This window comes from Adiantum capillus-veneris, chromosome 29 (genome assembly GCF_014529385.1).
Source record: "Adiantum capillus-veneris isolate H3 chromosome 29, ASM1452938v2, whole genome shotgun sequence".
Taxonomy (NCBI): Eukaryota; Viridiplantae; Streptophyta; class Polypodiopsida; order Polypodiales; family Pteridaceae; genus Adiantum; species Adiantum capillus-veneris.
The window spans coordinates 59,000,205-59,024,875 of NC_140959.1; the positions used below are offsets into that span (position 1 = coordinate 59,000,205).

At 44.5% G+C, this 24,671-nt stretch overlaps 1 protein-coding gene and 1 pseudogene across 4 annotated transcripts in view; one reads left to right on the plus strand and one right to left on the minus strand.

Moving 5' to 3' along the window:
• Positions 1–24,671, plus strand: part of LOC147419264 (transcription factor HHO2-like) — a 91,021-nt gene that overhangs the window by 4,133 nt on the left and 62,217 nt on the right. The gene's annotated exons all lie outside the window — the stretch shown is intronic.
• LOC147419265 (uncharacterized) lies at positions 2,392–8,332 on the minus strand (annotated as a pseudogene).

The following is a 24,671-nucleotide window of genomic DNA, read 5'->3' on the forward strand; positions in this document are numbered from 1 at the left end:
GAGGATGAAGAGCACTCCACTCCTAGTGGAGAAACGGAAAGAACCAACGAAGAATCTAATGGGAGCAAGCCTTCTTCCAAGTTATGAGGAATCGGGGAGGCAACGACATGGTCCGGGCGGGGGATCTTGACAGAGCGGAGTACAAGCGCTAGTTGTAGGTCGATACCTATGTGAAGAGAATGATCAAGTACTCCCAAGGACCTGAACTATGTGAAGTATATGAAGAATCATCCGCTTGATGAGGTTCACTCTCAATGGCAGAAGGCCATCTACTCACCCATCAAACCAGCGACGAAGACTAAAGCAAAGCTGGGTGTAGAAAAGAAGAAACTGTACCCGCAAGAAGAGTTTGGCGAAGCTCTTGAGCAGAAGATCATTCAAATGATGGCAATATTGGCGTCCATCAAGGGTTTCAATGCAATTAGGGCCAATTTGGGGTGCCGCAAGCAGCTTTTGGTATGGCTGGTTTTTCAAATCAGCAGGCAAATATGGCATCAGGATTTCAAGATCCACCAAGTACCTCAAGTACCCTAGTACTCAGTGCATGGTCATCACCAGAAGCGGAATGGATACTTTGAATGAAGGTGATGAAAGTGGAATTGGAGAAGAAGAAGTCTCTACACCAGGAGGACGGTTTCCCGATCCTCCTCCATCCCCATCTACGCCACAGATTGCACCAAATTCTATGGAGACTTTGATGAAGTCCATGATGGAGATGATGCTACAATAAGAAGGTCAACGGGCTGCCATGGAAAGGGAACGTGAAGAACGGAGGCCAGCTATGGAGCTCGACCATGAGCAAGCACGCGAAGCTCAACGCATACCGGGGGCTGAAGAAAAGAGGGCAGCTATGGAGCTTGAGCGCTATGGAGCAAGCACACGAAGCTCAACGCATAGCGCCTGAAGAAAAGAGAAACCAACGCATGCAAGTGTTGGTCCTACAAGTGCTATCCTCGAAGAGCGAGCCACTCAAGGAGGCCGGCGAGTCATCACGTAGCCCAAGTAGAGACGATGACTCCAACAACCTAGTGACTGAGAAGTTGACGTTCAATAAGTATGATGGTAAAATGAATGCTTCTATGATTCATTCTTGGTTGCATCAATTTAATGCTTACTTTGCAACTGACAAGAAAACCAATAAGTGCATGTATTTGTCGGGTGATGCCATTAATTGGTATCAGGTCTGGGAAGAGGTATAGATGCCGAGCACCTTGATCATGCTGCGGATGGTGAACCACTAATTGTTATCAGGCCTGGGAAGAGGTATAGATGGCCGAGCACCTTGATCGTGCTACGGATGGCGAACCACTGTCTTTCAGTTGGGTTGACTTCCAAGATAAGCTTAAGGCTCGTTTTATGCCATTGGAGTACCTTGATCGGTTGAAAGAGGACTGGAGAGGCCTCAAGCAAAATGACACTCCTATTATGTCTTTTTCTAACCGTATTTTGCAGATTGGTGTTCAATTGCGCAAGTTGGATGAGGATCGCCAAAGGAGGCTTTCCTCTTTGGTTTGGACGAGTATATCAAATACGATGTGCAAGTCTTCGATCCAAAGGACTTCAATGACACGGTTAGAATCGCTCTCGCGTAGGAAATGAAGCACAACAAAGTAATCCAAAGATTCTGCACATCATGCTTACCTTGTATAACAAAGTTTTTACCTTCTTTTTCAAATTCTAGTGAGTTTTGCTGGTAACTCTGTTTCAAAGAAGGTCCTTGTCTCCACAACTATTCCCTTCCCAAAACCAAGTCCTTACGATCCAGATTCATAATTTGGAAGTCAAGCATATCTTTATACCCTTGTATCTTAACTTCCAAATCCGATACTAGTGTATCCCATATCTTCTTGTCTTCACCATGCATCATAGAGACGACATATTGGTGAGCACTTGGTTGTTGAGAAAGCTTTAGTTTCTTGACAAGAGCATTGTTCACAAAGGTATATATGGTAGATTCCATCTATCATGACCTTGACCCTTTTCCCATTTACAAACCCATGCATTTTTACTAGCTCATGTCGACCAAAACTTGATTTCCACATGTTGGTTGACAAACAATAAGATGCTCTTTGTCCTCATGCAACACTTTCATGAATTTATACTTTTCATTACTATTTATCGAAAGTGTTTGGACAACATGGATTTGCCTATTGTTATGAGTCTTGTCAGGACCTTTATCCTTTTCATCATCTTTTCTTTTCTTGTTCTTTGGACCATTCCATTGAGAATGGTCGAGCGCCGAACAAAGTGAAGCATAAGTTTTCTTTTTTAGCCTTTGCAAAGTCCTCTTGGTTCAACCTAGGTCCTGATGCAACCCTCTTTTTAAACAGTGGTTTACCCTCCTCATTAAATGAAAATTTTCTTTTTCCTTTTTGAAAAGGTTGTGATACTTCAGTATTTGTGGACTTTGGGCACAGTCTGAGTGGAATTAGAAGTTGTCAAGCGAGTATTATCTTCATAAATTTGTGCAAAGTTAATCGCTTCCTCCAAAGTTTTGGGTGCACTTCTTTTTACCTCTTGCTTGAAGTGTCGGTCTAACCCCCGTATAAACCCTCTTGTCTCGTGAAAGTCATCTATCCTTTGAAGCCCGAGGATTATTTCTTTGTACTCTGCAATGTAAGTAAGCAAGGGCCTACCCCAGTGCATAGCTTTGTCCCAATCCTCCCCATTTCTTTTTGGTTCATTTTCAGGGAGAAATTCTTTCATAAAAATATTCTCAAATTGAGCCCAATCCCCTGGAATCTTTCCAGATGCCTTGAGACTCATCCACCATTTATAGGCTTTTGCTCTTAAAAGGGTTGGGCATCTGTCAAGGTGATACGATTCTATGCTTGACCGAGCTTGGAGTGTAGCGAGGGTGCGTAGCTTGCGATCTATGGCATGGTGGAAAGTGAGCCAGTAGCTCCTTGCCATCGTGTGAGAGAGAAAAAGATAGCGTACATAGATATCGCAATCTCGGTCTCCCCAAGACGAGAATCCGACACAACACACGAGAAAATCACTTAAAATACTTCACAACTTTAAAACTTGAGTCTACACGACCCAACGTAGTTTCGTGCTGTCACGTGACACATCCAACCCTATGTGTCCGTGGACAAGCTACAGCACGACAAGGGTTCAGTCAGTCGAGTCAGTCTAGATTTAGAAGAGATCTGGTACTTTTGTGAGTCTATTCGTAGACCGTGCATGCCTAGTCACTTAGTGTAGATGCATATCCTTTGGTTGCACACAGCATGATCATAAGCATTCTTATCAGAATCCATCAGATTCCATCAGGGAAATTTTCCAGTGCATTTAGCCTATTTTATCTATTTTTGACATTTTTCACTTATTATTTTTAAGTGACTTTTGTTGGAAAGTAGGTAGGGCAAATTGAGTAAGTTTGTATATAAGCAAACCTAGACTAGCACTATTTGGAAGAAGAGGCAACAGGAGCCAAGCTCAGCAGGCAACTTCTCCAACAAGACCCCTTGGTGGATTTCCTCCAAGCAAGAAGAGTCCGCCCAGCGTTTTCTCATCAAGGAGATCATCGCCAGAAGCAAAGACCAGCCAAGCCTAGCGTTTTGCATCAGCATCATCGCCATCCACACAATCAGATCTAGCGTTTTCGGCAACTCTCATGCCTGGCGTTTTTCCCTATGCCTAGCGTTTTTGAGAAGCTTCATAGACCTAGCGTTTTCAGCAGATACCACCTCAGCCTGTAGCGTTTTTTAGCAATGAAGTACTTGTAGATTCAGCCCTAAAGAAGTAGCAGATTCAGCCCGGAAAGACCATCAGTTTTCAGCCTAAAGAAACCTCAGTTTGTAGCCCTAAACTTGCAGATTTTCAGCGACAAAGACCCACAGAAAACAGTCCCCAAATCAGCGTTTTTGGACTAGTCGCAGATTTCAGCCCAGAGCGTTTTTGGACAGCAGTAGAACGATTGCAGATTTCAGTCCTAGTGTCGGTCTCGTCTTCACCGTCGTCATTGCCAACATAGCCTAGACTTGCATCAGTTCCATGCATACCGTTTTTACCAATTTCTGCAATCATAAGTAGACCACTCTCGCCGACGAGAGTGGGGCCTTCGGAGGAGGGTTTTACAACGTCTCTGGTGTCGTATCTCTCTTCTCTCTCTATCTCTCAGTCTCATACACTTGCACGCACAGTGTCCATTCACTTTATTTGTGATCATAGCATTCTCTCATTAAGAACGGAAGCCTCTCCCTTCCATAAGAACACAAGGAACCTTGAGACAATTCGGAGCACTCATCTTGAGCAAAGTGCAAACAATCATTCCGCTGCACCTAACATTGGTATCAGAGCTTTGGCAGTGTTCTGTATCACTCAAGGAACGAACCACAAGAACCACAATTTTTTTTTTGCTTGTTGAGGTCGCACGAACCCAAGTTCGCTTGGCCGTGTCGATTCCTAGTCGTGTTTTTGAAGAGTGACAGGAATCCCAAGAAAGAAGGGCTTGTCCAGCCTCCCCTTGTGCCTCTTTTCACTTAGTGGCCGACCAATCGACGTGAGGTGGGAAAAAGCAACCTTGGTGTAAGCGCAAGGCCGCCAAGGGGTGCGCCCGCGGAAAAGAGCATAACTCGGGTGAAGAGAAGATCCTTCTCAAACACAGATTGCAAGCGAAAGAAAACCTCAAGAAACTCAAGAACCTCAAGACCCTCAAGAACCCAAGATCCTTAAGAACCCAAGTTCTTCGTGAACTTAAGAACCCACAAGACCCCACAAGAACCCACGACTTCAAAATGGTTATCACTCGAAGCGGAATGGATACTTCGCTTGGAGGTGATGAGCATGAGAGAGGCGAAGAAGAATTTTCCCCACCAGGAGGTTTTTCTGACCCTTCCCCATCTACGTCAAGGATTGCACTAACTCCTATGGAGGAGTTGAAGCAGTTGTTTATGGAAAGGAAGTTAGAATGCGAAGAAAGAGAAACAGAAAGAAAGGCCTACGAAGAAGAAATGGCAGCCATAGATCGTGACTACGAAGAAGAAGTGGTAGCCATAGAGTGTAAGTACGACTTGGAAGAAAAAGAAAGTCAAGCAAGATTTGATCGCGAGCACAAAGCAAGAATGCAAGAGATGTTGCGACTCTTTTCTCAAGTGCAGACACAGATGCAGCAGAATCAGGAAAAGGAGACTCTAAGTCTCTTCTTCTCTCAAGCATGACACACATGATTTGCATGACTATGAGAAGGATGATGATAAGCATGATAATGACGAGCATGATGGTTTGAATGACAATGATAAGGATGATGATTTGAATGATGATGATAAGCATGATGATTTACATGATCAAGATGTGATTTCTCACAAGCATGATGAGTTGCATGAAGATGATGTGATTGTTCACAAGGATGATGTGTTAGTGGATGCTTTTTCTAGTGAAGCTAACCTCATTGTAGATTCGATCAATCACGAAGAACCGATCTTGGCTTTCAAGTCGAGGTCCAAAGAACCCCCACAGGACGATTCGATCATTCAGGAAGAACCGATCTTGGCTCTCGAGCCTAGGTCCAAAGAACCCCCCCAGGAAGTATTATGTGTTCGCATGATTGATACGCACGCATTGTTCGAGTGTTTCATTTGTGATCGTTTCTTGTATTTTAGTCAACGTCTTTATGTGATCCCTTTTACTAGGTATGACATATTGTACGTTGAGCACGTTTCACTCATGAATGAGGACGAATGTATGCGGATTGTCCATGAAAAGCTGAAAAGTATGCATTCAAGACGTCACATTCTGTTAGGTGTAGCGGAATGAATGTTGTATTTTCTCAAGATTAGTGATCTTTATTTGCTCAAGGTTCCTTTTAGTTCTTAGGGAAAGAGAGAGCTTTCCGTCTTATGGAGAGTGCTATGATCACGAACAAAGTGAGTGGATTGTGCGTGCAAGTGAATGAGACTGAGAGAAGGAGAGAGAAGAGATACGACACCCGAGAGGTTGTAAAACCCTCCTCCGAAGGTCCCACTCTCGTCGGCGAGAGTGGTCTATTCTTTGATTGCACAAAGGTGTACAATGTGTATGCAATGGACTACGCAACTTGGTCTATGCCGATGACGATGCCGATGACGATGACGATGACGATGACGATGACGATGACGATGACGATGACGACGACGACGACGACGACGATGACGATGACGATGACGATGATGACGACGACGACGACCATGGCTGAAATCTAAGATCTTCTAATCGCTGAATTTCGGGACTGTTTCGGTGGCTGAAAATGACTGTTTTGGCTGCGTTTTCTTGGTTGAAAAATGAGGTTTCTTAGGGCTGAAAACTGATGATCTTTACGGGCTGAATGTGCTACACTTTAGGTGAATGATGCCGGTCTTAATTTGCTGCTGAAATCCAAAAACGCCAGGGGCTGAATTTGGTCCTTCTGTCGCCGGGGTTCTGCAAATGCAAAAACGCTAGGCTGATCTGCTGTGTCGTGATGATGTCGGGGCTGATTTGCTGTGCACAAATCGCCAAGGCTGATCTGATGCAAAAACGCTAGGTCTTCTGTGGAGAAAACGCCGGAGTAGTCGCGGGGGTTGGTCTTGCTGAGAAGTTGCCTGTTGAGCAAGGTGCTCTTGCTGCCTCTTCTGCCAGAAAGTGCTAACTTGGGTTTGCTTATATATTAACTTAGCAAAATTGCCCTACCTACTTTTGTTGGAAAGTCACTTAAAATAATAAGTGAAAATACCAATAAATAGGAAAATAGGCTAAATGCACTAGAAAATTCCCCTAACTGATGCTAATGGATTCTGAGGGGAATTTCGACGATCATGCTGTGTGCAACCGGAGGATATGCATCTATGCTAAGTGACTGGGCATGCACGGTCTACGAATAGACTCACAAAAGTGCCAGATCACTGCTAATCTAGACTTGACTGAATTGATTGAACCCTGCTGTGGTGTAGCTTGTCCACGGACACATAGGGTTGGGATGTGTCACGTGACTCAAAGTCTTCTGAATCTCCTTTCTTGCTTCAACTTCGTCTAGAGTCCTGCTTCTTTCGTCTTCAAGAATCTCCATGGCTGAAAATTCCTGAAACAATCTCCAACACAAAACCATGAACATACCCATGCCATGTAAAGTGAAGGAAAAAAATATTGTCTTCGCTAAAGACCGTGTCTGCAATGTAGATGAACATAGAGACGGAGTGACAACCCGTTCATCAAACACATGCAAACAATGCGCTCGAATCTTTTTTGTTTGATCAAAATCAATCAACTGTGGCAAATGACAATGGAAATGCCCATGCTTGGTGCTCATACAATCATGTGCTCTTTCAGAAACTGTGTCGTGCCAAGGAAGAGACATGCAATGCGACTTCCTGACATACAAACTTTTCAACTTTTCATGAACAATCCGCATATATTCGTGCTCATCCATGAGAGAAACGTGCTCAACATACAATATGTCATGCCTAGTAAAAGGGATCCAATGCTGACTAAAATACAGGAAACCCTCACGAATGAAACACTCGAACAATGCGTGCATATCAATCATGCGAACACATAATACTTCCTATGATGGTTCTTTGGACCAAGGCTCGAGAGCCAAGATCGGTTCGTCCTGAATGATCGAATCGTCCTATGGGGGTTCTTTGGACCTCGACTCGAAAGCCAAGATCGATTCTTGGTGATTGATTGAATCTACAACAAGGTTAGCTTCGCTAGAAAAAGCATCCACTAACATATCATCCTTGGGAACAATCACATCATCTTCATGCAACTCATCATGCTTGTGAGAAATCACATCTTGATCATGCAAATCATCATGCTTGTCATTGTCATCCAAATCATTATGCAAATCATTGGCATCCAAATCATCATGCTTATCATTGTCATTCAAATCATCATGCAAGTCATTGTCAATCAAATCATCATCATGCTTCACACAATCATGCAAATCCTGTGTGTCATGCTTGGCAGAAGAAGAGACTGAGAGAGTCTCCTTTTCCCTATCCTGTTGAATCTGTGCCTGTATTCGAGAAAACAGTCGCAACATCTCTTGTCTTATTTCTATGTTCTTGCGATCAAACTTGGCTTGCATTTCTTTGTTCTCTCAATCAAATTCTGCTTCTCTTGCTTTGGCTTCCAAGCATGCTTGCTCGCTCTCACGCGCTATGGCTGCCATTCTTTCTTGATACTGGTGCTCTATGGCTGCCATGTCTTCTTCGTAGGCTTTTCTTTCTGCTTCTCTTTCTTGGTCTAACTCCTCCATAGGAGTTCGTGCAATCTTTGTCGTAGATGGGGAAAGGTCGGAAAAACCTCTTGGTGAGGAAAATTCTTCTTCGCCTCTCTCATGCTCATCACCTCCAAGCGAAGTATCCATTCCGCTTCGAGTGATGACCATTCTGCAATCGTGGGTTCTTGTGGGTTCTTGTGGGATCTTGGGGGTCTTGGGTTCTTGAGTTCACGTGGAACTTGGGTTCTTGAGGGTCTTGAGGTTCTTGAGGTCCTTGATTCGTGAGAATCTTGGGTTTTTGAGGTTCTTGAGTCTTGAGGATCTTGGGTTCTTGAGGTTCTTGAGGGGTTCTTTCGCTTGCAAATCGCGTTGGAGAAGGATCTTCTCTTCACCCGAGTTCTACCCTTTTCTACGGGCACACCCCTTGGCGGCCTTGCGCTCACACCAAGGTTGCTTTTTCCCACCTCACGTCGATTGGCCGGCCGCTAAGTGCACGGTCCGCTCTCAATGAGTGAAAAGAGACACAAGGGGAGGCTGGACAAGCCCTTGTTTCTTGGGATTCCTGTCACTCTTCAACAAAACACGATTAGGAATCGCCACGCCCAAGTAAACTTGGGTTCGTGCGATCGCAACAAGCAAAAAAAAATTCTTGTGGTTCTTCCCTTGAGTAATGCAGAACACCTCTAAAGCTCTGATACCAATGTTAGGTGCAGCGGAATGAATGTTGTATTTTCTCAAGATTAGTGATCTTTATTTGCTCAAGGTTCCTTTTAGTTCCTAGGGAAAGAGAGAGCTTTCCGTCTTATGGAGAGTGCTATGATCGCGAACAAAGTGAGTGGATTGTGTGTGCAAGTGAATGAGACTGAGAGAAGGAGAGAGAAGAGATACGACACCCGAGAGGTTGTAAAACCCTCCTCCGAAGGCCCCACTCTCGTCGGGGAGAGTGGTCTATTCTTTGATTGCACAAAGGTGTACAATGCGTATGCAATGGACTATGCAACTTGGTCTATGCCGACGACGACGACGGTGACGACGGCGACGGCTGAAATCTGAGATCTTATAATTGCTGAATTTCGGGACTGTTTCGGTGGCTGAAAATGACTGTTTTGGCTGCGTTTTCTTGGCTGAAAAATGAGGTTTCTTAGGGCTGAAAACTGATGGTCTTTACGGGCTGAATCTGCTACACTTTAGGTGAATGATGCCGGTCTTAATTTGGTGCTGAAATCCAAAAACGCCAGGGGCTGAATTTGGTCCTTCTGTCGCCGGGGTTCTGCAAATGCAAAAACGCTAGGCTGATCTGCTGTGTCGTGATGACGTCGGGGCTGATCTGCTGTGCACAAATCGCCAAGGCTGATCTGATGCAAAAACGCTAGGTCTTCTGTGGAGAAAACGCCGGAGTAGTCGCGGGGATTGGTCTTGCTGAGAAGTTGCCTGTTGAGCAAGGTGCTCCTGCTGCCTCTTCTGCCAGAAAGTGCTAACTTGGGTTTGCTTATATATTAACTTAGCAAAATTCCCCTACCTACTTTTGTTGGAAAGTCACGTAAAAATAATAAGTGAAAATACCAAGAAATAGGAAAATAGACTAAATGCACAAGAAAATTCCCCTAACTGATGCTAATGGATTCTGAGGGGAATTTCGATGATCATGCTGTGTGCAACCGGAGGATATGCATCTATGCTAAGTGACTGGGCATGCACGGTCTACGAATAGACTCACAAAAGTGCAAGATCACTGCTAATCTAGACTTGATTGAACTGACTGAACCCTGCTGTGGTGTAGCTTGTCCACGGACACATGGGGTTGGGATGTGTCACGTGACACATTCCATGTCTCTTCCTTGGCATGACACAGTTGTAGAACGAGCACATGAAAGTATGAGCGCCAAGCATGGGCATTTCCGTTGTGAATTGCCACAATTGATTTATTCAGATCAGAAAGAAAAGATTCGATCTCATTGTTTGCATATGTTTGATGAACGGTTTGTCACTCCATCTTTATGTTCATCTACATTGCATACACAGTCTTTAGAGAAGACAATATTTTTTCTACTCACTTTACATGGAATAGGTATGTTCATTGTTTTGTGTTGGAAACGTTTCAGGAATTTTCAGCCATGGAGATTCATGAAGAAGAAAGAAGCATGACACTCGACAAAAGTGAAGCATCGAAGGAGCCATAGAAGACTTTGTGTCGCTTTCGGCGCGGCCCAAAGAAGAAGGCATTGCAGACCTTTATGAAGTTCAAGTATCGCACGACCCACACATTAGAGTGGGCCGGCGAAGAGTCCCTTCCAGGATTCCGGATGTTATTGGCGATCTCCCTCGACGCTGTCAGGAGTTTTTTGGAGCAAGGGATTGCGCATATGTACATACACATGCATGGTGCATCAAATAAAGGATTGCCCATTTTCCAGAGCCAGGTGGTTATGTGGGGCCCACATGTGTACAGGTAGGACAGCATGTACATAGTGCATCGATTTTCACTATTACCAATACCACTGTGTTTTTCCTATAATAAAGAGGATTTGTTAGCGCGTAAAACTTCTCGAGGAAGCTATCCGCGGGCCGACGACATGAGGTAAGCAGGTGCGTCAGATGGCATCTAGTGGCGTCAGGAAGCCGAACGGGGTCAATATTTGCACGTGGATGAATACGGACACAACGTGGGTGTTTTCTTGTGAGAGTTATGCAGAAAGGTCATCATTAGGACCACTTTTTGGGGCCACTTCACGTGGTGGCGAGATGCATTATTGGAAAAAGCTGAGTGCCAGGTGTGCAAATGATGCAAAAAGGTGACAACTATGCACTGCGAGGTCAGTTTTTGGCCTGTTCGGGGTCCGTTTGAGGTCATCTATAAGGCCAAGGGTGCCCAACTAATAAAGCTAAGTGTGGGAACTGAAAAAACAGAGAGAAGACCAGAAAAAACGTGGAGAAGAGAGGAGGAACAGACGCAGGTGTGTTTTTGCTCATTTTGGAGCCTGTTTTGGCCGTAAACTGCTCATCCGAGGTCGGATTTGAGCACTTTGACATTGTAGACTGGGGTTTTGGGCCGTTCCGGACGCGATGGCGCTGTCCATTTTGCCAAATTCCTCACTCTTTTCCTGCTGCTTTTCTGTGTAAGTTTCTCCTATGAGCGAAGTTTCTGCTCCAGTTTGTGATTGTATCTGGTATCTTTTACCCATATTGTGTGAGCTGTTTGCCCCATTGGTGTTGGCCCAAGCTCATTTGTATCTAAAAATCAGAAATTCTCCTCTTTTGAGCTGAGTTTTTTTGGGTGTGTGTATGTGTGTGTGTCTGTGTGGAGTGGGCAAGTGGATAGTCTCTCTCCTCTCACTCCTGAGGTGTGTTCCCTGTCTCGGCCAGGTGTGTTGTGTAAGCCGAGTGATGCCCCATAGTGTGTGTGTGTATCTTCCCAAGAGTGTGTCGGGTCGTTATAGAGGCGCTCTGTGTGTTTCCATCCCGCTCACATTCTTTTGGTGTCCCCACTGAGGATCTTCTTCGAGTACCTTCTGCTTCGAGCTTCGAGCTTCGAGCTTCGGGATTACAGGTTCCAGGTTACAGGTTACAGGGACAGGTACAGGTACAGGTACAGGTACAGGTACAGGTGATTCACACAGGTACAGGTGGCTGGAGTACAGTGATATACTAGCAGTGATGTCACTTGCAGTTGTTGTGGGAATGCATCACTTGGCGCGTGTTTGAGCGCATTGTCTGCTGGATTGTACGTTACTTGTGGAAACTGCCATTGTACGCATTTGTGAAGCCATACTTGGTTGTATTTGGCAGTCTCAGCCATTTCTGAGACTTGGTCTGGAAGATAGTCATTTCTGAGACTTGACTATATGCGATTTGCATTAGCCTTCGTGTGAGGGTCGATAGCGTGAGGTTTTTATTGAGCTGGGGGATTCTCAAATGTGGAGGTCCTTTCGGTGATATAGGTAGCTGGAGCACCCTTTTTGTGACCTCGCCATAGGCTATGTACTAGTGAGTCCTACTTGATGCTCGGGTTCTATTGTTGACAATTTATGCATACAGATACAGTCTATATTTTGGGTTCCTACTGCTCTACTTCTGGGGAAACTTTGTCGAAATTTTCCCAAGTTATGATGGCTGGTTTTTTGGTATTTTGAGCCATTTATGTTGTTATGCTGCTGAAATTTTGGCAAAATCAGAGGTTGAGTCAGGTGTGCCTTCTTGGGAGCTTCATGGTTGGCTTTAATGGATGATCAAAATGGCCCTCAGTTCACTCCTTTTTATTTAACTCAAAGAATTCAGATTAATGTTCATGTGTCCAGGAAGATCTTTTTCCAGCAGCGCATAGTCTTTATGTTTGGGCCAAGAAGATTGAGAGAGATCCTGGAATGTCCTTTGCCTGTTGTCATTCCGATGATTAACTATGAAAACTCATTTGATGTGCATGTGTTTGTCCTTATCTAAAGTTGAGCTCCATTGAAGTTTCTGGGGATTGGGTAGTCAAAAGTTTTGGGTTCTTACATGTGTGTTCAAACGGGTTGTCAAAGCATTGTAACTTGGGTAGCCATGGCTTTCTCTTATCCGGAGTTTTATGGAAGAAGTGATGAAGATCTGGAAGAATTTTTGGAAAAGATGGAGGTTGCTTGCATTAGCAACCAGATTCATGACCCTACGCAAATGTTACGCCTTCTCCAAATTTGTTTGAAGAGTGATGCACGAGTTTGGTTTAAAGCATTTGAAGAGGAGTTGCGTGTGGCTGATCCACCTGTAAGGTTGAGTTTGGACAATCTACGACATGGGTTGGAAGTGGAGTTTGTGAAGATAGAAGATCCTGACAAGGTATGGCAAGAAGTACAGGCTTTGGTGCAAAAGGAAGGTGAGCCAGTAGATGCGTACATACGTAAGTTTTCATTGGCATGGGAGCGAATGTGCAAGGCCTTAGCACCACAGGTACCCCCGCCTGACATGATGAAGAAGGACAGGTTCTTGGCTGGTCTTTGGGAGAATATACGGAAGCGTAAACTGACGTTTAATTGCACTTCAAATACTCAAGAGAATTAGAGGGAGCGAGAAAACTTGACACTTCATTGGGGACCAGAAGATGGGCTGGTCCCCCCCCCCCATAAAGAGAATATCTTTATTACTAAGGGAGAATCTTTACAAGCACAGGAACGGGGCATACGTCCGTCCTCTATTCTTTCTTCTGTTCTGTTCTGACTACTGACTGAGAAAGTGTTTCCACTTTCTTTCTGCTTAGGGGATTTCCCATCTTCAGCGAGACTGGTTGGAAGCTCTCGAAAAGAGAGTCTATCTTCCAAAACAGCTCATCGGAAGCTCTCACAGAGGAGAGTCCATCTTCCGTTATGTATTGCCTTCATGCTCATTCATTCATGCATCGAACACAAAAGAGAAAACAAGCAAAATGCACACGCACATGCTTGCTGTAATTTTCTGTACATAACCTGAAATTCTTACCTGTGCACACTCCTACGCCGAAACAGAGGTCTTCTTCGCGATGGAATCGCGCCAAACTTGGTGTAGACTTAGGATAAGGAAAGAGAAGAGAATTTCTATGGTTGATTTGCTGAAAACAGCCCTAATCGAGGTGATTAGGGGCTGAAAACAGAGAATTACAGCAGTCGCACTCTGCTAAGAGAGCGTCTACGGCAGCTTCTCGCAATGAAACTTCACCAGAAGGTGTCTATGACTGTGAGATCCCTTGTTCTTGACAATGGGAGCACAAGGCTACCACATATGTCGCAAGGGGTTGCTCTCAAGCTTCAATGGAGGGCTCCACCGCGTAGAGCACGCTCACATTAGGGGGGGTAGGTGCACTGCCAGCCCTGAAAATGGGGGAGGGGGGGCTCCTAAATAGCCATCAGGGAGAGGGGGCGCTAGGAAGAGAGAGAGGGTGAGAGTGAGAGTGAGAGAGAGTTAGTTTGCATTGGTAAGTGTGCCACTTGGCACACTTACTTTAAAAACTTAAAAACCATTCAACTTTTGACTTTAAAAACTTCTAGCTCATTAATTAAAAATGTGCAACTAACTAACAACTGCTACCAATGATTCTTTTATGAGAACACCAAAGGTCTGTCGGCACAATGCCGCACCGGCACTGCACCGCCTTTACCTGTTCACACTTGTCCGGCCGTCCGCCCGGGCACGGACCGTTAAATTTAATTTAACGAAACTTACCCTAAGGCTTTATTAGCTTTATTAGCCTTAGGGTCACTGTTCTAAGGACCCCATCTCATTCATGTGCTTGTACTGACGCGCGTATTTTTCCTGAGCCTAAAATCTGAGGCTACTGCTTACCCCTTTCTGAAGACCCGATTTCCCAATCACTAGGGCTTCAGGGTAATTTCTGCTAAGGTCCCTCTGAGGTGTTCTAGCCCGCATTTAGGCTCACCTGAGGCCTTGGAACTGCTAGGTCTATTCTGGTGTGCACACAACTAATTAGATAATTCTTTTCTCGTAAATAAATTAATTATTTACAAAGTCTGACTTAGTTACATCCCTCTTGGTTCTAAACAGTTGACCTCAACTGTAGAGCGTCAACATAATTGTGCAAGATGTCAGGGTAGTCCTTGAGATCGGACTCAGTCATCCACTTTGCATCTAAAGGAGTGTAATTCTTGAACTTGACTAAATACTTTCGATGTAGACTCCCCGACTTGAGTTGTTTCTCCGAGTGGTGTATTATCTGTTCAGGTTGAAGGATTTCCTCAGTCTCTTCGACTTCTGGAGGATCTTCTTGTACTGGCGCCACTGGAGGAGGTCCAACATATGGTCGGAGGAGACTGACACGAAAAGCATTGTGGATGCGCCAGTGAGAAGGCAAATCCAATCTGAAAGTCACATCATTGACTTTATCTGTAATTTTGAAAGGGCCGTAGAATCTATGGGAAAGTTTGACAACTTTCCCTTTGCCGACCCGCTTTTTCAATCTAGCTTTCTCAAACCGAAGCAGGACATATTGTCCTTTTTCAAGATTGAGATTCCTTCTGTGCTTGTCTGCTTTTCTCTTCTGTTGCTCTTGAGTACGAAGAATTGCTTGCTTTACTTGTTGATGGGCGATATCAATATTGCGCACAAATTCATCTGCGGCGAAGATGTTTTCTTTGGTCACCATAATAGGAAGTAAGAGTGGCTTCCCGTAAATAATTTCTAAGGGGGCTTTACCAGTTGAGAAATGTATGGTATTATTATACGCAAACTCAACTATTGGTAAGTACTGTTCCCATTCGGATTGTCGTTCCGAAACATAGCACTTGAGGAGATCTAAAACAGTGGCATTAGCGATTTCGCTTTGACCATCTGTTTGAGGATGATAAGCTGATGAAAAATCAAGCTTAGTTCCCAAGTTTTCAAACAATGCCTGCCAAAATAGACTAGTCATGCGGGGATCTCTATCGCTGACAATAGTCTTTGGCAATCCATGGTGTTTAAAAATCTGAGCTAGAAATATTCTAGCCATGTGATCAGCTTTGATCGTCTTTTTTACTGGAGGAAAATGTGCTTGCTTACTGAACCTGTCTACTATAGTCCAGATTGCATCATTTCCATTCTTGGATCTAGGAAGATCCGCAATAAAATCCATGGCAATACTTTCCCATGGCGTGTTAGGCACAGGGAGCGGCTGAAGTTTGCCATAAACTTTATGTCTGTCATATTTCACTTTTTGGCATACTAAACACTCACGTACATGTTTTTCAATGTCCGCACGGAGTGTTGGCCAAAAGAAATACCTTTCGAGGGCACTAGTGGTGGAAGCAATTCCCCGATGCCCGGCATAAGGAGAATTATGTGCTTCATCCATCACCTTTTGTCGTAAAGGCTGAGCTATGCATATTGCTTGTTGACGATAGAGTGTATTATCCCTGATAGAATAAGGTGGCTTTGAGTGACCAGCTTGAAGATCTGCCCAAATTGTGGCGAAGTCTGGATCTTGAGGATACATCTCGCTGAGAGATTCTAGTTCCTCATGATAAATTGTTGTTAGTGCATTGATCTTTGGACGCCTGGAGAGAGCATCTGCAACTGCATTCTTTGTTCCAGAAGTGTGTAAAATCTGAAAATGAAACATTGAAAGAAAGTTGGCCCATCTCATCTGCTTTTTTGATAACTTTCTCTGTGTGAGAAAGTAGCGAAGACTTTGATGATCTGTCTTGATAATAAAATCAGCTCCTAATAGATAGTGTTTCCAAATGGAAAGAGCATGAATTACTGCCATTAGCTCTTTTTCGTATATGGAGGCATGCAACTCTGCATCTTTAAGGCGCCGACTTTCATAGGCTATCGCGTGACCCTCTTGGTTCAAAACTGCTCCTACACAATCTCCAGATGCATCGCAGTATACCTCGAAAGGTTTGCGAAGATCAGGGACGGTAAGAACGGGTCCGTGACTGAGTAGATACTTAAGCTTTTCGAAAGCTTGTTTTTGTCCAGACCCCCAATGGAATGGAATCCGCTTCTTTGTCAGGTCATGGAGGGGACCTGCTATCGCGGCAAAAGCTCGAATGAAACGCCGATAATAAGAACAGAGGCCAAGGAAACTTCGTACATCATGTACTGTAGTTGGCGTAGGCCATTCTACAACTGCTTGAATCTTTTCAGGGTCCATTCTCACCTGGTTGTGAGATACTATATGGCCCAAATAGTGGATTTCTTTTAAAAAGAACTCACTCTTCTTAGCATTCACAAATAATTTGTGTTTGCGTAATTCTTCAAACACTAAGGCGAGATGCTTATAGTGTTCGTCTTCCGTCTCTGAGAAGATTAAGACGTCATCAAAGAAAACGCCTGTAAAACTTCTATATGAGTGGAAGATTCTATCCATCATTCTGTTGAATGTAGCTGGTGCATTAGTGAGTCCAAAAGGCATCACTAAGAATTCATACAACCCGAAGGTTGTTCTAAATGAAGTCTTATGCACATCCTGAGGAGCTATGCGGATTTGATGATAACCGCTCTTCAAGTCTATACGACTAAAGACACTTGCTCCTTGTAACTTGTCAAGAATGTCGTCAATCCGAGGGATTGGAAATCGATTCTTGATTGTGATCTTGTTTAGAGATCTATAGTCTATGCACATGCGGAATGTGCCATCCTTTTTCTGTACTAGCAAGATAGGTGAACAATATGGAGAAGTACTAGGCCTTATTAAGCCCTTCTCCAAAAGTTCGTTAACCTGCTTGAGAATTTCCTCTTGCTGCATTAGACTAACTCGATAAGGGGGCTGATTTGGAGGAGAACTTCCTGGGATCAAATCAATGGTATGATCCTCAGGTCGCGAAGGTGGGAGTTCATTTGGAAGTTCATCTGCAAAACAATCTTTATATCTTTCTATCAACTTAAGTCTTTTTTGCTCTAAAGAGGAAGAAAGTTGTGAAACAGACACATCTCTCTCTCTTGCAAAAATCAAGTACGCTGAAACACACTTTTTCATTTCTTTCTTGATGGCAATGTGGTTGGCGATAGGAATACGCCAATCACCTGCATCTGCAAGTACAAGATACTCCTTTCTTTTATGAGCAAAAGATAAGGTTTTCTGAACATAGTCAGGAATGGGATGCATCTTGTAGTGCCAAGGCATTCCCAAGATAACATCGCATCCTTCAAGTGAAGCTAGTAAGAAAGACTCTTGATCCTTGTAGTCGTCGACCTTTAGATTCAACTTCCCTATGATTGGAGTAGAGTTTGAGTTCTGTCCTTTGAAAGCTGATTGCGCTTGAATAGAAACTCCAAAACGATTGGGCTGCAAGTTCAGGTCGTCAGCTAGCTGGGTAGAGATGAAGTTGTCTGTACTACCAGGGTCAAACAAAATAAGAGCTCGCTGGTTGTTGATACTACCCCATGCTTTGAGAAGAGCTCTTTCTTTTCCATCCTTGGTTGTATTTCCCTGTACATCTGGGACTGCATTGGAGGAGGGTGGTTGTGGAGGTTTGGTTGGACAGTCACCCTTCATATGACCAACTTGTCCGCACTTGAAGCATCTTCCTTCACTAATGTAGGTTCGCAACTCAGGAGGAGAGAGATATCTCCCTTTCTTGGGCTGATTTGGCTTTGCTTCTGCTTCGGAGGCGGTTCTTTTCTTCTTTTGAGAAGAAGTAGAAGAGGTAGGTTGCTCATGGAGAGCCTTCTGCTTGGCATGGTAAGTGCTTTGCTCCATCTTCCTTGGAGTACCCTTGTCATGTATTCCATCAACTATGCGGGCTGATTCCATAAGTATCTGCAAGTTACCTCGAGGGTAAAGCTTCATAGCCTTTTGCAAGGCTTCATACAAACCTGCTTCAAACTTGCGCATCTTCTCCGAATCGTCAATCTTCTTGAATGGAGTGACTTTCAAGAGAACGTCCCAAAACCTATCCACATAGCGTGGAACAGTTTCGTTCTCTGACTGTGAAAGTCGATCCCATTCTTTCTTTACCTCTTCCTCATAGTCTGGAGGAAGGAACTGTGCGTAGAACTCCTTCTTGAAAGCGGTCCAATCTTGGGGTTTGTGATCTTCCAGGATAAGGGTTAACCACCAATTGCTGGCGGTGCCTTTCAGGTACAAACTAACATGGCGAAGCTTGGATCTTTCTTTAAAATTCCCTTCAGCAAATGCAACTTCAAATTGGCGGATGAAAGCCAAAGCTTTGTCATTATCACGCCGTCCATTGTAGGTGTCGAATTTCACATCTTTATCTCCCGACTTGAATGTTTTCTGCCTGTGGTGCTTCTTCTTATGGTGCTCCTTCTTTCGATGCTTAGACTCCTTGGGGACAGGAGTCCTTTCCCTTGAATGTACTTCTTGCTGCGACAGATCGTCGAGAAACATGTCTTCCGGAGAAACTATGTCTTCCAGATCCTTCATGAAAGAGAACTGAGGGGAATCAGGGGGATCCTGCTATTGAACTTTTGGATTAAACCGCACATGACGTTTTGGAGATTTCTTCTGCCTCTCGTGCATGCGGGAAGTTCCAATCAAAGGATCTTTTCTTGGTTGTGGCGCCTTTGGGTTCTGCGGGATTTCTCCCGACCCCATCGGCATTTTCTCCTTCCCTTTTTCAAGAGTATGGAGAATCTTTTGGACTTCTGGATGGGAGAGAGCTTTCTGCAACTCTTCCACCTGCTGTTGAAGGAGAGATAACTCTATCTCGCGTCCTCCCATTTCTGCAGTCTGTCAAGAGTCGTCAATCCCTTCAGGAAGAGAGAGAGGACCTTGCTCTGATACCACTTTCACAAAAATACGGAAGCGTAAACTGACGTTTAATTGCACTTCAAATACTCAAGAGAGCTAGAGGGAGCGAGAAAACTTGACACTTCATTGGGGACCAGAAGATGGGCTGGTCCCCCCCCCCATAAAGAGAATATCTTTATTACTAAGGGAGAATCTTTACAAGCACAGGAACGGGGCATACGTCCGTCCTCTATTCTTTCTTCTGTTCTGTTCTGACTACTGACTGAGAAAGTGTTTCCACTTTCTTTCTGCTTAGGGGATTTCCCATCTTCAGCGAGACTGGTTGGAAGCTCTCGAAAAGAGAGTCTATCTTCCAAAACAGCTCATCGGAAGCTCTCACAGAGGAGAGTCCATCTTCCGTTATGTATTGCCTTCATGCTCATTCATTCATGCATCGAACACAAAAGAGAAAACAAGCAAAATGCACACGCACATGTTTGCTGTAATTTTCTGTACATAACCTGAAATTCTTACCTGTGCACACCCCTACGCCGAAACAGAGGTCTTCTTCGCGATGGAATCGCGCCAAACTTGGTGTAGACTTAGGATAAGGAAAGAGAAGAGAATTTCTATGGTTGATTTGCTGAAAACAGCCCTAATCGAGGTGATTAGGGGCTGAAAACAGAGAATTACAGCAGTCGCACTCTGCTAAGAGAGCGTCTACGGCAGCTTCTCGCGATGAAACTTCACCAGAAGGTGTCTATGACTGTGAGATCCCTTGTTCTTGACAATGGGAGCACAAGGCTACCACATATGTCGCAAGGGGCTGCTCTCAAGCTTCAATGGAGGGCTCCACCGCGTAGAGCACGCTCACATTAGGGGGGGTAGGTGCACTGCCAGCCCTGAAAATGGGGGAGGGGGGGCTCCTAAATAGCCATCAGGGAGAGGGGGCGCTAGGAAGAGAGAGAGGGTGAGAGTGAGAGTGAGAGAGAGTTAGTTTGCATTGGTAAGTGTGCCACTTGGCACACTTACTTTAAAAACTTAAAAACCATTCAACTTTTGACTTTAAAAACTTCTAGCTCATTAATTAAAAATGTGCAACTAACTAACAACTGCTACCAATGATTCTTTTATGAGAACACCAAAGGTCTGTCGGCACAATGCCGCACCGGCACTGCACCGCCTTTACCTGTTCACACTTGTCCGGCCGCCCGCCCGGGCACGGACCGTTAAATTTAATTTAACGAAACTTACCCTAAGGCTTTATTAGCTTTATTAGCCTTAGGGTCACTGTTCTAAGGACCCCATCTCATTCATGTGCTTGTACTGACGCGCGTATTTGTCCTGAGCCTAAAATCTGAGGCTACTGCTTACCCCTTTCTGAAGACCCGATTTCCCAATCACTAGGGCTTCAGGGTAATTTCTGCTAAGGTCCCTCTGAGGTGTTCTAGCCCGCATTTAGGCTCACCTGAGGCCTTGGAACTGCTAGGTCTATTCTGGTGTGCACACAACTAATTAGATAATTCTTTTCTCGTAAATAAATTAATTATTTACAAAGTCTGACTTAGTTACATGATGTGTTTGAAAAGTGGGGGATTGATGCAATAGGCCCGTTACCTATCACAAGCAGGGGCAAAAGCTATATTTTGACGGTAGTGGACTATCTTTCTAGATGGACAGAGGCTATAGCAGTAAAACAGATCACTGCAAAGGATATGGCAAAATTTGTGTATGATGAAATATGTTGCAAGTTTGGGGTGCCATTAGAGCTACTTGCAGATAAGGGGCCAGGATTTAGAGCTAAACTGCTAGACTTCTTATGCACAAAGATGAAGATTAAGCACCAGCATACCACTCCTTATTACCCACAGTGTAATGGCTTAAATGAAAGATTCAATGGTGAGTTGGTACAAATTCTTTCTAAAGTGACAGAGCACGAAGGAAAGAATTGGGATTTGGAATTGCCTAGTGCATTATGGGCTTATCGTACTTCGGTGAAGACAGGTACAGGGTTTACTCCATTTCATTTGGTGTACGGAAAGGAAGCACTATTGCCTGTGGAGGTAGAGTTGCCTGCGGTCAAGATGTTAGAGAAGTTGCTTGGGCCGCCTAGTGATGCATTCAAAGAGAGGCTCTTGCAGTTACAAGAGGTTCAGTTGGATAGGATGAGCGCATTGGAGCATTATCGGCAGATGCAGGATAAGGCTTTGGCAAAGATAAATGAAAAGGTCAAAGGTAAGGGTATCAAGAAGCATGACTTGGTTTTGCGCTACAACAACAAACTGGACAACACCTGCCAAAAGAAGTTTCAAATTAAGTGGGAAGGCCCTTTCAAGGTAGTGGAGTGTTTCCCGAATGGTACATATCAGTTGGCTAACCTGGATGGGGTTTTACATACGTGAAGGGTAAATGGATTGCGTCTTAAGTTGTATCATGCCAGGTTGATGATGGTGGAGCAAGATGAGTTTTCTGAAGAGCGAGTGATGTCTGTGAAGGATGAGGAGACCTGTGATGCGGCGAGTCTCATATCTCTCTTTGCTGCTGCTGATCATGAATGATCTAGCAGGCTAGGGGATGGGCAAATTATGTCAGGAGTTTTTTGGAGCAAGGGATTGCGCATATGTACATACACATGCATGGTGCATCAAATAAAGGATTGCCCATTTTTCAGAGCCAGGTGGTTATGTGGGGCCCACATGTGTACAGGTAGGACAGCATGTACATAGTGCATCGATTTTCACTATTACCAGTACCACTGTGTTTTTTCTATAATAAAGAGGAGTTGTTAGCGCGTAAAACTTCTCGAGGAAGCTATCCGCGGGCCGACGACATGAGGTAAGCAGGTGCGTCAGATGGCATCTAGTGGCGTCAAGAAGCCGAACGGGGTCAATATTTGCACGTGGATGAATACGGACACAACGTGGGTGTTTTCTTGTGAGAGTTATGCAGAAAGGTCATCATTAGGACCACTTTTTGGGGCCACTTCACGTGGTGGCGAGATGCATTATTGGAAAAAAGCTGAGTGCCAGGTGTGCAAATGATGCAAAAAGGTGACAACTATGCACTGCGAGGTCAGTTTTTGGCCTCTTCGGGGTTCGTTTGAGGTCATCTATAAGGCCAAGGGTGCCCAACTAATAAAGCTAAGTGTGGGAACTGAAAAAACAGAGAGAAGACCAGAAAAAACGTGGAGAAGAGAGGAGGAACAGCCGCAGGTGTGTTTTTGCTCATTTTGGAGCCTGTTTTGGTCGTAAACTGCTCATCCAAGGTCGGATTTGAGCACTTTGACATTGTAGACTGGGGTTTTGGGCCGTTCCGGACGCGATGGCGTTGTCCATTTTGCCAAATTCCTCACTCTTTTCCTGCTGTTTTTCTGTGTAAGTTTCTCTTATGAGCGAAGTTTTTGCTCCAGTTTGTGATTGTATCTGGTATCTTTTACCCATATTGTGTGAGCTATTTGCCCCATTGGTGTTGGCCCAAGCTCATTTGTATCTAAAAATCAGAAATTCTCCTCTTTTGAGCTGAGTTGTTTTGGGTGTGTGTGTGTGTGTGTGTGTGTGTGGAGTGGGCAAGTGGATAGTCTCTCTCCTCTCACTCCAGAGGTGTGTTCCCTGTCTCGGCCAGGTGTGTTGTGTAAGCCGAGTGGTGCCCCATAGTGTGTGTGTGTATCTTCCCAAGAGTGTGTGTCGGGTCGTTATAGAGGCGCTGTGTGTGTTTCCATCCCGCTCACAACGCCATACAGTTCGGTACAAGTACCTCACTTTGAAAAGGAGGGGATGTCACGTGACACATCCAACCCTATGTGTCCGTGGACAAGCTACAGTACGACAAGGGTTCAGTCAGTCCAGTCAGTCTAGATTTAGAAGTGATTTGGCACTTTTGTGAGTCTATTCGTAGACCGTGTATGCCCAATCACTTAGTGTAGATGCATATCCTCTGGTTGCACACAGCATGATCATAAGCATTCCTATCAGAATCCATCAAGGGAATTTTCCAGTGCATTTAGCCTATTTTACCTATTTTCGACATTTTTTACTTATTATTTTTAAGTGACTTTTGTTGGAAAGTAGGGAGGGCAAATTGAGTAAGTTTGTATATAAGCAAACCTAGACTAGCACTAATTGGCAGAAGAGGCAACAGGAGCCAAGCTCAGCAGGCAACTTCTCCGACAAGACCCCTTGGTGGATTTCCTCCAAGCAAGAAGAATCAGCCCTAGCGTTTTCTCATCAAGGAGATCATCGCCAGAAGCAAAGACCAGCCAAGCCTAGCGTTTTGCATCAGCATCATTGCCATCCACACAATCAGATCTGGTGTTTTCGGTAACTCTCATGCTTTGCGTTTTTCCCTATGCCTAGTGTTTTTGAGAAGCTTCATAGACCTAGCATTTTCAGCAGATACCACCTCAGCCTGCAGCGTTTTTCAGCAATGAAGTACTTGCAGATTCAACCCTAAAGAAGTAGCAGATTTAGCCCGGAAAGACCATCAGTTTTCAGCCTAAAGAAACCGCAGTTTTCAGCCCTAAACCTGCAGATTTTCAGCGACAAAGACCCACAAAAAACAGCCCCTAAATCAGCGTTTTTGGACTAGTCGCAGATTTCAGCCCATAGCGTTTTTGGACAGCAGTAGAAAGATTGCAGATTTCAGCCCTAGTGTCGGTCTCATCTTCACCGTCGTCATCGCCTACATAGTCTAGACTTGCATCGGTTCCATGCATACCGTTTGTACCAGTATGTGCAATCATAAGTAGACCACTCTCGCCGACGAGAGTGGGGCCTTCGGAGGAGGGTTGTACAACGTCGCTGGTGTCGTATGTCTCTTCTCTCTCTATCTCTCAGTCTCATACACTTGTACGCACAGTGTCCATTCACTTTGTTTGTGATCATAGCATTCTCTCATTAAGAACGGAAGGCTCTCTCTTCCATAAGAACAAAAGGAACCTTGAGCACAGTTCGGAGCACTCATCTTGAGCAAAGCGCAAACAATCATTCCGCTACACCTAACACGTGCCCACAGGTATTGGCACCCCTTTTGGTATTCCTTTATTATATTATTGCCCCAAAACCTGGCACCCCTTTCGGTTTTTTCTTTATTATATTATTGCTTGAGCAAAATACAACACCCAAAAAGGGGTTCTCTGCTCTCAGACTCTACGTCCAGATGCCCTGAAGAGTGAAGCCCCTTGGGCTTATTTATTCGTACAAGGGATGCCCCAAAAACAGAGCCCCAAAAGCTTCTAACTCAAAAACGAAAAGTCCCAAAAGCAACTGGCTCCAAAATCTGGTAGAAAAGCAGGTAGCATAATTTGCTGAAATTCGTACAGGTTGCCACGTCACCATTTGTCAGCGCAAATTG